At 41.1% G+C, this 14,340-nt stretch overlaps 1 protein-coding gene across 4 annotated transcripts in view; it reads right to left on the bottom strand.

The window, feature by feature from the left end:
• SESTD1 (SEC14 and spectrin domain containing 1) overlaps positions 1 to 12,050 on the bottom strand; it is a 50,882-nt gene extending 38,832 nt beyond the window's left edge. The window contains exons 1-4 of one of the 4 annotated variants that reach the window (XM_036386609.1): positions 11,880 to 12,050; positions 8,795 to 8,857; positions 8,021 to 8,123; positions 6,510 to 6,690 (exon numbers count right to left, since the gene is read on the bottom strand). The gene's annotated coding sequence lies outside the window, so the exon portion shown is untranslated. The remainder of the gene's footprint in view (positions 1 to 6,509; positions 6,691 to 8,020; positions 8,124 to 8,794; positions 8,858 to 11,879) is intronic. The other 3 variants (XM_036386608.2, XM_036386610.1, XM_036386611.1) reach the window with 3 other exon arrangements.
• Between the last annotated feature and the right edge of the window lie 2,290 nt (positions 12,051 to 14,340).

Genomic DNA, 14,340 nt, shown 5'->3' with positions numbered 1-14,340 from the left:
AAGTTGAAGTTGTCAAGCATGGGAAATCAGTTACAGTGTTTCACAGAGTTACACTTCAGTATTCTTCTGAAGCAAGAACAGAACACTGTAACCAAAATCTAAAATACTGTAAAAACTTAAGAAAAACATCATTATAGGCATTATTCATACAAACATTTAATTAAAGATTTCTTTTCCCTCACTGGGGGGAACAAACAGTCCAACCACAAAAACCAAAGCAAAACCGTCAACCAAGGACAAGAAGATAATTTATATAAAATCCCATTTCCCAATCCTAATAAGCAACAATTAATTTTCAGGTAGGTCATCTGTTTGCTCATTCAGATGTACAATAAGTGCAAATAAGATTGTGTTTTGCACAGTCTGTCTGCTATTACCAAGAATATAATAATTATCTAAATACGTTATGCTACATTTCTGTCAGGACACTGCCATTACCCTGCCATTAGCAGGGCTTCAGCTGAAGGAAAACATCCAACAGCCTGAATAACTACATCCTACCTATAATCTATACCCAGAAATGCTCCTGCTTCCTTTGCCTCCTCCTTACCCTCATGCAATTTTTATTGCACTGTGAACTGCAATTCACCATGATGAAGCTTTTTTGCCTCACTGACAAACCCACAGGATGCCTGAACTGCAATTTCCTCTTCCAGCCAACACAATGTAGGAACTGGCATCTGCTTATAACTTTCTGAGGTCCTACTTCCACAGATCAATCCATATAATTAGAAAATGTAATTCTGCTCAGAAGTATTCAATTCAAGATATGTGCCAATATCAGTCAAAATAAAAACAGATCAAAATCGATTTTTTTTTCTCATTCCAGGCCCAGGGCTTCAAACTGCAACCTGGAATTCTCCCTCTGGATATTCCAGGATGCACACAAAGAGAACTTTTTTTCCTCCTAGCATGGGGGAAGTTAATAGAATAAAAACTATAAACTATTTAGGAAAAAAAAAAAAGAAAACACAAAAAATCCAGATAAATCCAAATAACCTGAGGTAAAATAGTTATTCCTTTTCATGTTAAAACAATGAGCTTCATAACAAACAGAAAAAGAACTATCATAGTATTATAAAAAAGAAAAACATTTCAACAGCTTTTTACTGTCTCTTCCTATTCCAATGTGTAATGTGTCACAATGTTCATTCTCGTCTCTTATTCCAAAATCTCCATATTGAAGTGTAATTTTTGCCAATTCTGTGGAATTCACACTTCACGAATTACAGAAGGAAACAAACAACTTTTAATTCTCTCAGGAAACTGAGTCCCATGACAGCCTGCACTTTGAACAACTACTCAAAAAAGCATCCTATTAAAGATTCCTGTATGCTTTAGACAAAGATTTGTAGTTATTTGTTGCATAAAACACAAAATTCAAGAATTACGCAGGCAGTCATTTTTATCTCTCAAACCACTCCGTGTAAGCTTTTTAACTTCAGCAGTTCTCTTTATTTTCCTTTTTTTCAAGATGTGGAACACATACCTAAATGTTTTTTCCCCATCCTCCCCAAGTTACATTTCCAAATTATTACACATGCCTCTTTATTGTAATCAATACAGGAAGTTCAAACCTACACACACTTCATTATCTGTGTACTTTCACACAGGAACAAAAGTTTGCATCAGCTTAGTGACTCCAGGGAACATGTTTCTCTGCTGCTCTGAAAAGACCTATTTATTTAATATGAAAGCATCGCTTGGCTTTCTGCCACAGTAGTGGCACTGTCCACGGATCAAAATAGTTCTTTTATTCAGTATTTCCTGGAACCAAAGGAAGCATTCTGTTCAGAGTGGAGGGAGGTGAGTCAGACCAGTTAGAACAACTGCTGGTAATTCCAAACACCTAACCTTTGTTCCATAAACTCCTGAAGGGCACAATTGCCTCTCTTCTGTGAGAGCTTTGATAGGTTTCATCTAGAAGTAAACTCTCACCAGAGCAGGTTATCAGACCATACCAGAAAAAAAGAAAATCTTCAGTTTAAAAAACAGGCTTAGCATCCTTCTCTATTTTTGATGTTGGAAGACTCTCGGGATGAATTAAGCAAATGTCTTTTTTTAATATTGGAAAGTGAAACCATTTCAAGAAAGCTGGCATCTACTTTTCAATAGGAGCTACTGAAGGTGTTTTGAAAAGGTACACTGCTTTGCACCTTTGCAATGTATTTAGACCTACAAAATATATGCAAAGTCTTCCATTTGTTGGAGGAAGACAAAATGACAGGCACTTAAAATTTTCCATCAAGCTCTCAATTTAGCATGAGGAAAGAGTGAGTTATTGCTCAATATTTTACCATTATTTAGCTAAAAGAAACAGATTCAGTGTCTACTCATCAATAAAAAACCCATTTGGTTTCATTAAACACAGAAAAGCTACTGAAGAAAAACAAAAGCACTGAAGACAACAGATTTCACGAGAGGAAAATGAAATACTTCAGGAAGATGCATTTTATCACTTCCAAATCAAAAGACGTAACTTTTATATGCTGAAATTTTACAGATATTAAACAAATAAAGAGGTTACTTTTGTTTGGTGAATTTCAGAAACAATGTAGAGTGCTGTGTGCTGTGTACTTTGCCATCATACCGTAAAATACCATATAGCAAACTATAGAACTTGTAATTCTTTTACTTAACATATTTCCTGGACACATTCAATACACTTTGAAGAACCTCACTGAACTTGTTTAGAATGACATAGGCTTCCAGTTTATTAAGTCAACATAGCAATGTCAGTCTCCAACAATGTATTCATTCTTTTGAAGATTTCCACAAGAAGGTGACAACGCTATAAACTCACATAATATTTGTATTTAAAACCTAAATCTTTGCAAGGCATTCCAGTGAAATAGAAAACTCTTCCAATCCCCTTGACAAGCAGAAACTAATACTATTTGAGGAGAAAATTCTCTTACAAACACAAAACATGTATACATGAAGGAGAGAATGGGAAATAGTAAACAATTGTTTTGCAGCTCAAAAAAATTACAGAACAGGTAAAAGTTGCAAAACAATATTTCAGGCTGCACTCCAATGTGAAATCAATTCACAATTTAGTAGGCCGTATCCTCCATCATTTCTAGACTTTGTAATGACCGCAAATTACAATGTTTTACTCCACACATCTAAAATTTTGGAAGTTCTTCCAACAACAAAAACTAAAGAAAAACAAACAATGCCCCGCAACAAACAAAAATACCAAAAAAATCCAACCAAAACCCAGCCAAAAATCAAAACAAGTCACACACAATAAATAGTATGTGTAATTCACCAAAGTGCAAACTTTCTGATGAATGCAAAGTTTTGCCTGCATTCTGTGCTATCCATCTTCACTGCCCTTGAATTACAAAATTAAATAAGAACCAACGTCCAGACACTGTTTAAAGCCATTGTAAAAGTCTATTAAGGACGGGGAAGAGGGACAGGTTGACTGGACAAGTGGAACTAAGATGCCAGAGAGAAGCTCTCCTGCAGGTAACAGGTGTTTTCTTTCTAAGCAACCCAGCAGAAGCAACCCAGCAGAAACCACTGTTCTAAAACATTAACAATCAAAACAAATTCAGGCTTAATGAGAATTAATATTAACATGTTTATTCATGCCTGTTAGACCTGAAACCTTTAACACTCTCAATATATGGAGCAAGGTCTTGAGATGGGTTACTCTGCGCATGAGCATCTGTGGAAGATTCAAAGAACATGTTCTTTCTTCACTCCTTTAGCATGTATCTCACAAGAGCATGTAGCTGGTCTGTTAAGCACAGGACTACAAGTAAGAAAAAAAGAATCTGGTTTCTATTCTCTGTTCTGCTATGAAATATACATATGGCTTTCAGCAAGTCATTTATACTCTTTTAGTCTCCATTCAGTTTCTCCATTTAATTCTCTTTTTACAAGAGTATTGTGATGTTTAATTCATTAATGTTTTTGAAGACTTGAGGGATTAGAAGGAGCTCCACAAATCTGCCTATAAATAACCAAGGAGCAGATGGGCAGCTAGGTTCAAAACTGTAGCAGCTTGCAAGTCCAGGCACAAACAATAGCACAAATAACAATAGACATTCTGAAGTTCCAAAGGAAAAGAAACCTCAAATCATGTAGAATGAAAACACTTTTTCTTTTAGATCAACTTTTGAATTGCAGACCATCAAAATTAACATCTTCATTCTCTGAAGCCAGCACACAGGCTTTGTCAGATACTAACTTGAACCCACAAACCATTACCCTCTTTTTCCCTGAATCAGCTTAAAACTAGTTCATCTGTTCCACACAGAAATAAAATCCACATGTAAAAGACAGGGAGAAAGCTGAGTATCACAATTATCTATGTAGATTATTATTTCACCTTCCTTTAAAGCTACACTAAAGGATGTCATCTCTCCCACAGCAAAGTTGTACAAAGAGAGACTACAAACAAAGGTGTCTCCAGGGCTGATGCCCCAGGGTAATTTGAGAAGCATAAACCTGCCCCAAAAATAGAAAAAGGCTGTAAATATTTATTAGTTAATGCTGTTTTCAATTAAAAAGCACCTGGAACTCAGCTATTCAGCTGGACAGTTGCAAAATAATGATAAAACCTACAGAGGAACATCAGCTCACATATGCAAATGCAGTGTTTGGTTTTTACTCTTTAAGATATTATGAGCAGCACTAATAAATATTTAATATTAGAGCCCTCAGGGGAAAAGGTAACTTCAGATATTTAAGGAATATCAAATTTTTTGCTTTTTCAACCACTTTCTCATTTTTTACTTTTTTTCTATTGGTAAAAACCATCCAGAAAAACCCACAGAATTTTTATACTATGTCTGAAGTTGTACACAAAAAAAATATTCCTGATCTTCTTTAACCTGGTAATTCACACTAAAGAATTCAGAAAATAAAAAAAAACACAGACTGATTTCATGAGTATGTAAGCTGCTTTAACTCTAAAGCAACATGCAACCACTCAATGGCTTTCCACTACACATGTACTGTTAGTACCCTAATTCAGCAACTTGCCATGGCAGTTCAAAAACACACTGGGAATGTGCTCTGACTTGGGTTAAAGCTGAGGTAAACAGCATGCTAGACCATGATTCAAAAGCACATTGTCACAGCCACAACAAATTTAAGCTTGGAAAAATTCCAATTCCACTCCATTTTCATCTGAAGGTTCAAATCTTGTCTTCTAACTAAAGTTAGTAATAGAATTCAAAAGAACTGTCTGTTCACTACTTCCTCTATTTATCCCATCTTCTATATTCATTTCCCACCCTTTTTCAATCCCTCAAGGTTCTGTGAAAAGTGAAATAAAAAGACAAGCAACAAAAGGAAGCGATGAGCAATATAATGAATAGCAAACCAGCAAATGGAGAACAGGTGAGTAAGAGGTTATGCCATCTGAGAAGAAAAAGTCATTGTGTGTCTGAGTTCTAACTTTGATCACAGTCAGCTATTCATTTCACACAAAGGCAGAGCTTTTCTGCAGACTTCAAGCAAGTGCCAGAGGGGAAAAAAAGGAAGAGTACCAAGCACAGAAACAATGTAGCTCAGGATGCACAATAACACCTGCACGTACAGCTGTGAGACAATACCAACACCTCAGTCTTTCCCTAGAACAGGGCCAGCCACAGAGTCCTGTGCAGCAATGAGCAGCTCTCAAAGAACAGCACTCCTTGGACTCACTGGCCATGCTCAGAGAGCAAACTCACCCAACCCAAAGGAACACGTGCACACATTCATAATGATGCTGCACCATGAGACATCACAGGTGTCAGCTTGCTAGAGCTTTCAACCCTTTCCAGCCTCAGTCCAAGCCACACAGATGGCCTATGCTAAGTTATAGCAGTTTTCAGGCCTTTTTAATCTAGGAGAGTAGAGAAAATAAGACACAGGTTTTGGATGCTTCTCTATATTTCCTTTCATGCAACATTCCTGCCACATTTTGCCAATCTCACCTATAGTGAGAGACACCATTTACCTTCCTGAAGAACCCCCTACAGCTTGCCCACCAGCATCAGAAGACCAATCTACCTCATACCCTCCTTCCCTTACAACAGGCAGCCAAACCAGCAGAAGCTGCATCATCTGGTACAATCCCATCTCACTTAACACTATCAAGTAACCACAGAATACAGAAAATTACACAAGTTGAGAGGCTGCTTCTTCCACCACTTTCTACATAGCAATATGTCAATTGAAATGCTATATTCAAAGCATAGCCAAAACGTTTTCTCTTCCTCATTACACTGTGCTAAAACTCATTGAAATAAAATTCTAATTTTCAGGTCTTAAAATTTTCCTTAATCAGAAGTCACATGGGAATAGTACAGAACCACACAGATTGCAACTTCTACCACAGAAATACTTCATGAGGTTAGGGGGAAGAAAAATAACCTACAGATAGTAAAATAAAACTAGTCCTCCCCTAGCTCCTCCTTCTTAAAAAAAACCCAAACAAACACAAAACCCCCAACAAACAAGACCAAACCAACATACAAGTCACAAGTGCTTGGAAAAATAAATACCTTATCACCAGCTCTTTAAGGAACTGTCCAAAACCAGTTTGTGATGAAAGATCAGAAAGCTCCTATGCCTTCAGTAGTTCATAAAATGAACTAGGACAGTGGGTGGAATGAGACTGGACAATCCAGGCCATGGGCAGCCAAAAGACAAACAGCTGTACTGATGAGTGCAACTGCTGGCAGTCTGGAACAAATGAAAAACACTTTCCTCTGGGGTGCAAGATTAGAACTTCTTGTTCTTTTTGCAACACTTATATAAGAAAACAATCTACCACTTCATAACAATACACATATTTGGCGTGGTTACAATTGCATGTGGCTCAGGGCCCCAGGATTCAATTCCCAACTCAGCATAGTGACACTCCACTGAGTGGAAGCAAAAAGAAATGCTCCCCTACACTGAAAGCCATCTTGTGCAGCAGACACAAAAGCAGTCTTTCTTTAGGAGTGGAGGAAACTGACCAAAACAAGATGACAATGAAGAAGGGGCTAATAAAAAGTCTGTTTACAAATCCCTAAAGCTCTCGGTTTTGCTACCTGACCAAAAAGTTATCAGCTGAAGAGTATGATTTTGTGCAGACCTTTGAAACACCCTGAATAATTTCCTCTGCCTTAAAAAAAAAAAAAAATTACTGTTATGTTCTCACTGCACAATACACAAAGTATCTATGGTAAGAGTAATGATAAAAATCCCCTCAATAAGAAATAACTTGAAAATTTTGCTAATGTTAACCAAACATGAAAGTACAAGAGACTTAAATATTCCAGATCTGGTAAATAAATACCTTCTTCACATATTTCAGAAATCTATGAATTCACTGCTCTACAAAGCTAAAATAATTATCTAAGATGTCCTTAAATTAGTGGGTACAGGAGAAATAAATCTTAACTTTCATGGATGTCTTCAGTTTTTATACTCAGACTAAAAATTCCGAACATTTCAACTGCAAATCACAAATTAAATCAGCCATCGCAATCACTTGCAGTAATCACAACACCTCTCCCTCTCTTCTACCCCCTCAAAATAAAACATGTAGCCTTCCACTAGCAACAAATAAATCAATAAACCAATACATAAATTGTCACATGCTTCAGAGAAAATAAAATCAAGCTCTCTAAGCTTCTGCCTGGAACATCCTGCATAGATGCAACATTTACACATTTTCCAGTGGTACTCTTATAAGTGAGAATGCAAAATGAAAGAATTAGCAAACAGAACACCAGCGGAAAGAAAACAGACAACCTGCATTGAGGTCTCAAGTTCAGCCATAGATATCATTTAGTGACCAAAACATCAAGCTAAAATCAAACCCATTTATCTTATTCTTGGAACACATTTTTGCTTTGGCCTTACTTGGTCTGGTCAACACTTATCCTTCATGATACCTCACTAAGAACACATCTCAAATACCACTCTGCCAACATCACAGGAAGTGATCTTGGCTCTGAATTCTCACATACTTACTACATCTATCTCCCTTGAATTATCGTTTCTGCAAAGCCCTAAGTCATACCTTCATCTCCTCTTAACTACTGTAATTTCCTTCTTAATGGGTTGATTATGTCCCAGCATTCCAAACTTCAGCTTGTCCAAAATGCAGCAGTTCATCTTCTCACCTGGAAACAGGAAAACAACACTCCAGATTGATTTTCACTTGCTTCCTTGTTGAGTTTAGCGTCTGCTGTAAGGTTACCCTCACTTCAAAAATCTCTCACTCTTATTTAGTCTGAAGAGCAAAAAGCTTTGCCAACACATTTCTCTACTTGCTCAATCAAGGCTCCCAAGTCTCTCATTTATCTTCCAGCACAAGCTTATCAACACCATCAGAGCAGCAATTACCTTGATGCTATTAAAACTTCTTTCCTACTCTCACCCACTACCAAGAAACCTCTTAAAAGCAGAATTCACTTGTCTCCAGTCTTATGCTTAAACACCTTCTAACACATCTGAGCCACTCTCCTTGTGAGACAGTACCACTACGTGAGAGACACAGGAACACAAGCTGCACTGTGAGCTGCATGGCCAAACAATGGAATTTAACTTTATTACCAGGTTTGTTTATGTTATAGTGCCTTTTAAAGACTTTTTAGAAGTCACAAAATGAAAACAAAGTAAAGCAGGTAAGTTAAAGAAGGCATGAGTTAAAGCCTAAGTAAGTTTCTACAAAACCAGCTGCAAAGATGTTGTTCTAGGCAGTATATCCATCAGTATCAAGGCTTCATAAGAACCAAACATAATGCATGAAAATTATAAAGATTTATTTTTGGAAGAGACCTATCTTACTTACCATTGGTACTGGAATGCAAAACTGTCTGCTAGGGTTACAAGTTTGAGCTCCAGATCCCGGGTTCTGTAAATTTAAATAAAAAAGTATTTGACCATATTTTTTGATTTTGCTACTCAATCTAAAACTTTATTTCCTTGGAGATTGAAAACAAGAGTTTCTTACAGAGCTATATGATAGGGGAGTCAACATTTCTGTTGTATATTCACAAATACTAGTAAGCCAGACATTTCAGTTCAGTGGGACAGCAGGAACCCTGCACTTTCTACCAAAACATATGGTAGACATCAACATTGTTTATAGTTAGCAGGCAATGCTCCTGAGGCAGCACCGGAAGCAGTGGGAAAGTAACAAGAACCAGAATCCCTGTGGTATGCTTTCAATCAGAGGTAACCTACACGAAGTTTTAGGCTAAATTGAAAATACAACAGTGTTAGTAGATGTTTTGTGAAGAGGAAGAAGGTATTTCTACAAAGGTACTCACTGCTATAAAATTTTAAAAGGCAAAGTATAACTTGAGTAAGAAAATATAAATAGTCTCTCTTTGTATTAGAAGATGTGGAATCAACATACAAGCATCAGATGTTAAACCTCAGCACATGTTGTAAGACTTGCACGAAACCTTGTAACTTGATCAAATTCCACCCATGAAATGAAAACCAACAACAAAACCCCAGAAGTTCAAATTAGTGTATGCTGTGTAAAAGGCAAAGTCAAGATGACGAACACACTTCACTGGTAGATCAGCTATTACAGTAATCAAACTCACAGTAAATTTTAAACTGAAAACGCCATTCTATCAATGGAAGTTTTCTAGTCAGCCTCAAAAAGATGGGAAAGAAGGCAAGAGGACACACCTATAGATTGGGAACAAAAATGCAAACAGCAAGTCCTTGAGACAGCTTAAGTACATTCACACTGGAAATCCTGCAACATCATTTCCAGGGTAGGCTCTGCCCACTTTATCCGAAGCTGCCTATTGAAGGTCTTCTGTATTTCCCCACGAATCATCACTGGGGAATAAAGATGTCCCTCTTTATAATCTATTCCTAAAGTTTCGTGACAATTAGGTAGCACTGTATTAAAGTTCTTACAGAAATTCCTCTGGTTTCCCTTCCTACTACCACTCTCAAGCAACAGCCAACTGAAACTGAGCTGAAATTCACCTGACTCCTTTATTTTGTTGACAGAAAATGACAGAACTATGTGAATTTCCCTTGTTTACATAAGCTTAACTGAGAAATTTGAATCCATAGCCAATTTAAAATTACAGCCTACAAATTCAAAAATATATATATTTCCTTATTAAATTGCACTTCTAGGAAAACTGATGTTACTGATCAATTAAACTTCAAAGTATCATCTATTAGTAAACTACCCCAAGAAAAACAGCTGAGATGATTTTACAGCACTCCTTAAACAGCAATCAATGACATAAAGAATTGTGCAAAATCCGAAAATCCACCCCTAATACCACACTGTAATTACTCTTAGTTTTGGTGAAAGATTTTCACAGAATCACGGGATTATTAAGACTGGAAGGGACCTCTGGAGATCATCTATTTGAATGGTTCTAATGGAACCCCATTTGGACACACTCCTGTGTAACTGCTGGTGCTGGCCCAGGCTAGGCAGGGGGTTTGATGTCTCCAGAGAGGAAGACAATCCACAATCTCCCTGAGGAGCCTGTTCCAGTGCTCTGCCTCGCTGCTTTTCTCCTGAAAGAGCAAGGCATGACCAGCACCTCAGCAAGCCATAGGCCTCTCTGAGCAAGCTTCAGCTCTATTCTGTAGTCCACCTTCTCCCTTTTCTCTCTTCAGCTTCTGCTTGGTACAGACAATGGCATTAGGACTATAAATGCTTGTATTCAGATAAAGGGGAACCCTTATTAGCACAGTAATTAATAACTACCAGTAATCCTATAAAGTAGTAACAGTATTCATTATTTACTAAACACTGAATCTTAGCAGGAGATGTCACGGAAGGAAGAAAAGGGGGAAAAACCCAGTACTTCCTCATCACTGTGAATTTTAATGCCCGAACAAAATCAAGATCCAATTGTGAGGACACTGCAGACACTGCAATACTAAAAATGGAGAGGACCAATATTTCCTCTGGGATGCAGAAAAAAGAGAGAGCAACAGACAAAAGCATCTATTAATACATACCCACATAAACCTCATCAATTGTGCTCATTATAAAACTTACAAAAAGTCAAAAAAATAAAGAACCACTGTCCCCTAATTGTTTCCACTCTTGCTTCCATACACTCGTTTAAATTCTTTAATAAAAACAGTGCTTTAGTGCAGCTCCTTCGTAAAATTGCCTGGCTAAAAAGCTCGGTTAGGGGGTAGAAAAGGACACTGCAATTATGGGGGAGAGGACAAAACTGCTGGACAATAGACGTGTGAAAAATCAAAGAAAGGGTAACCACAGCTATGAGCAACCACGTCTTCAGCAGTGAATCAGCTTCCCGACCAGGCAGCGCTTCCAGAAACCCAGGAGCGTCCGACGCCGCGGCCGTGACACGGCCGTGACTCGTCCCCAGCCCGCCGGACGGACCGGCGGCCCCGCACCGCCAAAATCCCCGCCGGGAGCCAACTCCCGCCCCCGGCTGCCTCCCCTCGCCCAAACTCCTCTCCTTCCCTGCCGGGCCTGCCGCGACACCCGCGGCGGCGCCCGCACAAAGGCAAACATTCCGCCGGCGGCGGCCACTCGGGAGCCCCCCTGGGAAGCCCCCCCGCCGCCACGTCCGTCGCGGCAGCTCGAACAATGCCCGAACCTGTTGCACGGGTTCCCCCGGGCCGCACCGACCCGCCGTGCCTCTGCAGGCGAGCGGCCCGCGGCACGCACGGCGGGGCAGCAAGCGGAAGCGGGGCGAGCTCGCGGCCGGAGCCGCTCGGCAGCACGGCCCCGCCGCCGCCCGGGAGAGCCCGAGCCGCGGCCGCCCGGCAGAGCGGAGCGCCCCGCAGCGCCAGCACCGCCGCTGCCGCCGCCCGGGAACAAAGCGCGGCCAGGCCGCAGGGCCCGCGCCGCCCTCCGCGGGGCTGGGGCCGGGGCAGAGCCGCTCCGGAGCGCGGGTACTCACCCGATGCGGCGCTGCGGGTGCCCGGGCTGGGAGGACGCGGGGCGGAGCCTGGACCCGCCCGCTCCGGCCGGGCTGCGGTGGCTAACCTCGGCCGCCTCGCACCGCCTCGCTAGCCCGGCGGCAGCCCCTGGGGACGGGGGCGGCTCCGAGCCCTCCTCCGTCGGCAAGGAGACGGCGAGCGCCGGGCGCTGGCGGGCCCGCCCCCGCTCCGCTGCCCTCGCTCGGCGCCGCCCCCGCCCGCGGGCGCGGAGCCGCCGCGCCGCCCGCCCCGCGCGGAGCCGCCGCGGCCGCTCGGCCCGAGCCGCCCCGCCCCGCCCCGCCCGCCGGCACACAATGCGGCCCGGCCGAGCGCTGCGCCCGCAGGCCGCGACCCCGCCCGGCCCGGGCCCCCGCAGCTACGGACGGCCGTGATAAATAGCCAGCGTGGGACAGGCGGCAGTCCGTCCGACTGCGGAGTTTGCAGCACTGGCAGCCGCGTTACGATAACAGTACTGTCGCTGTGCTCTGTGGAGAGACGCGCTGTGCGTGCTGAATGCGAGCCCAGCGGCCCCCAGGTGAACGCTGCCAGTGCCTCAGGCAGGTGTCGGCTGCCCCAGGGCCGTTCAACACCAACACTTCAGCACCCACAGTATCGCAGAATATCCTGAATGTATCATAGAATACCCTGACTTGGAAGGGACCGACGAGGATCTTTTAGTCCAATTCAGCACTGACGTGTATTTTGTTTCCCCTCCGATGGCAGATAATAACCCATTGTCTGTCTAGCTCCTGGACACACAGCCTAAAACTCTGTCATACTAAGATTAAAATAATAGAAGTAAAAATGCAGAAAGAAATTCTGTGAAGAAAGCTGGCTGGGACACTTGCCTTGCATTCAGCCTAACCACTCTAGGACAGATTGGAGTCTTGAATCTCCTAGCTGAATACATCATTAGGTAACCTAATGGCTTTTAAAAAAATTGGCTTCTGCAAACTCTATCTTAACCATAATTTCGCTCCTGGTTTTTCCAGACCAGTTGAATGTAATTTACTGAATCTCTTTCTAAGTATGAAAAGCAACGAAGCAACTGCTTCGTTTCTTCCCTCAAAACAAGAGTTTGCATAACCTCCTCTGTTCACCGCCTTTCCTGATTGCTGTCCAGTCAACATCTGCTGAAGCCATCACCCTCACCGTCACCACTGGGGCTCGCCTGTGGTACTGAGCTCATCCCTGGCCGCTGCTAACTCACAAAGCTGTCCCTCTCTCAGCAACACCACCCACTGGATGTGCATGAGCTAAAGATACTGTCATTCAGATTTTCAGATGAGGCCTCTCAGCCAAGGCCTGCCAGCCTTGAGAACATACCTTCTCTGCTAGACCTTTCTTTCCTGGAAGAATATTTAAGACAGCAGAAGTAAAGAAAGAGGAAGGGCAAAATTACTTCCTTCACAACCTGTAGAGATAAACAGAGATAAATTATCTTCATCAGCTTCCCAACAAAAGTAATTGCTGTATAGAACCAAATAAATTATGTTTAACTTTACTAAAAGAGGAAAACTTTAGCAATATTTTAAGTGTGTTCACTAATGATTTAAGAATGTGCCAGATAGAACTTTTAGATCACTCTTCCCCATTTATGCTTATTGCATACTTGTGAGCAAAAGTTAAGATAATAGAAGCTTTCACTATTCATCAATATTTACTTGAGATCCCTCAGGCTATATCTTTGTAAGCTCTGACTGAAGGAAAAATAGTAATTCAGAACACTAGGTAAGTGATCTGTTGCCCAACACATGTGAAAGCTCAGTGGGAATCGCTGACGTATCTTTTAAAGGAGCAAGACAAAAATCAACAAAGGAAAAACTACAGCTGATTGTCAATTTCTCTTTCTTATTTCACATGTCAAAGATCCTCCACAGTGCAGTTATTACACTCTGTGTACCATTCCTGTCACATAGCCTATACTATAAATTGGGTGGTTTTGCTTTGCCTTGTTGATCTCAAATTTTCAGTACACATGAACTCATCAATACTAAAATTTTCTTATGGTTACTTTTGGGAGAGGAGAAGAGTGGGAGAGAGAAGAGGAGGAAGAGGGAAAGGAATTCAGGCCAAAAGGACATAAACGCTATTTCTCCATTTTTCTGGTCCCAACTGGAGTATTTTCTTAAGGACAGAACAAGGTTTCTCTTGCAGAGGAGGAACAGAATTCTTGCAGTGCCTTCCATAAGAGAGAAATACCCAAAAGTCACTCATTTGTACTCTGTTTGGAGATATGCTAGTTTAGATATAAAGATATTGCAACAGGTTTTATGACTTTTGTTTTCCATGCATACTCATCTGAATGAGTTGCCAGGACAGAATCTGACATAATTAATTTTTTTAAGGTCATGCCATCAGTTTAGAGTTGTAGTTAATTGCCTTTTCCATGCAAACTGCCAGTAGGAAGAAATCAGAGTATCAAGGATCCATTTGATTAAA

The sequence above is a fragment of the Molothrus ater genome, chromosome 7 (assembly GCF_012460135.2).
Source record: "Molothrus ater isolate BHLD 08-10-18 breed brown headed cowbird chromosome 7, BPBGC_Mater_1.1, whole genome shotgun sequence".
In the NCBI taxonomy this organism is placed as follows: Eukaryota; Metazoa; Chordata; class Aves; order Passeriformes; family Icteridae; genus Molothrus; species Molothrus ater.
The sequence above is the reverse complement of the archived record's forward strand: the minus strand, read 5'-3'. Positions and strand labels throughout refer to the sequence as shown.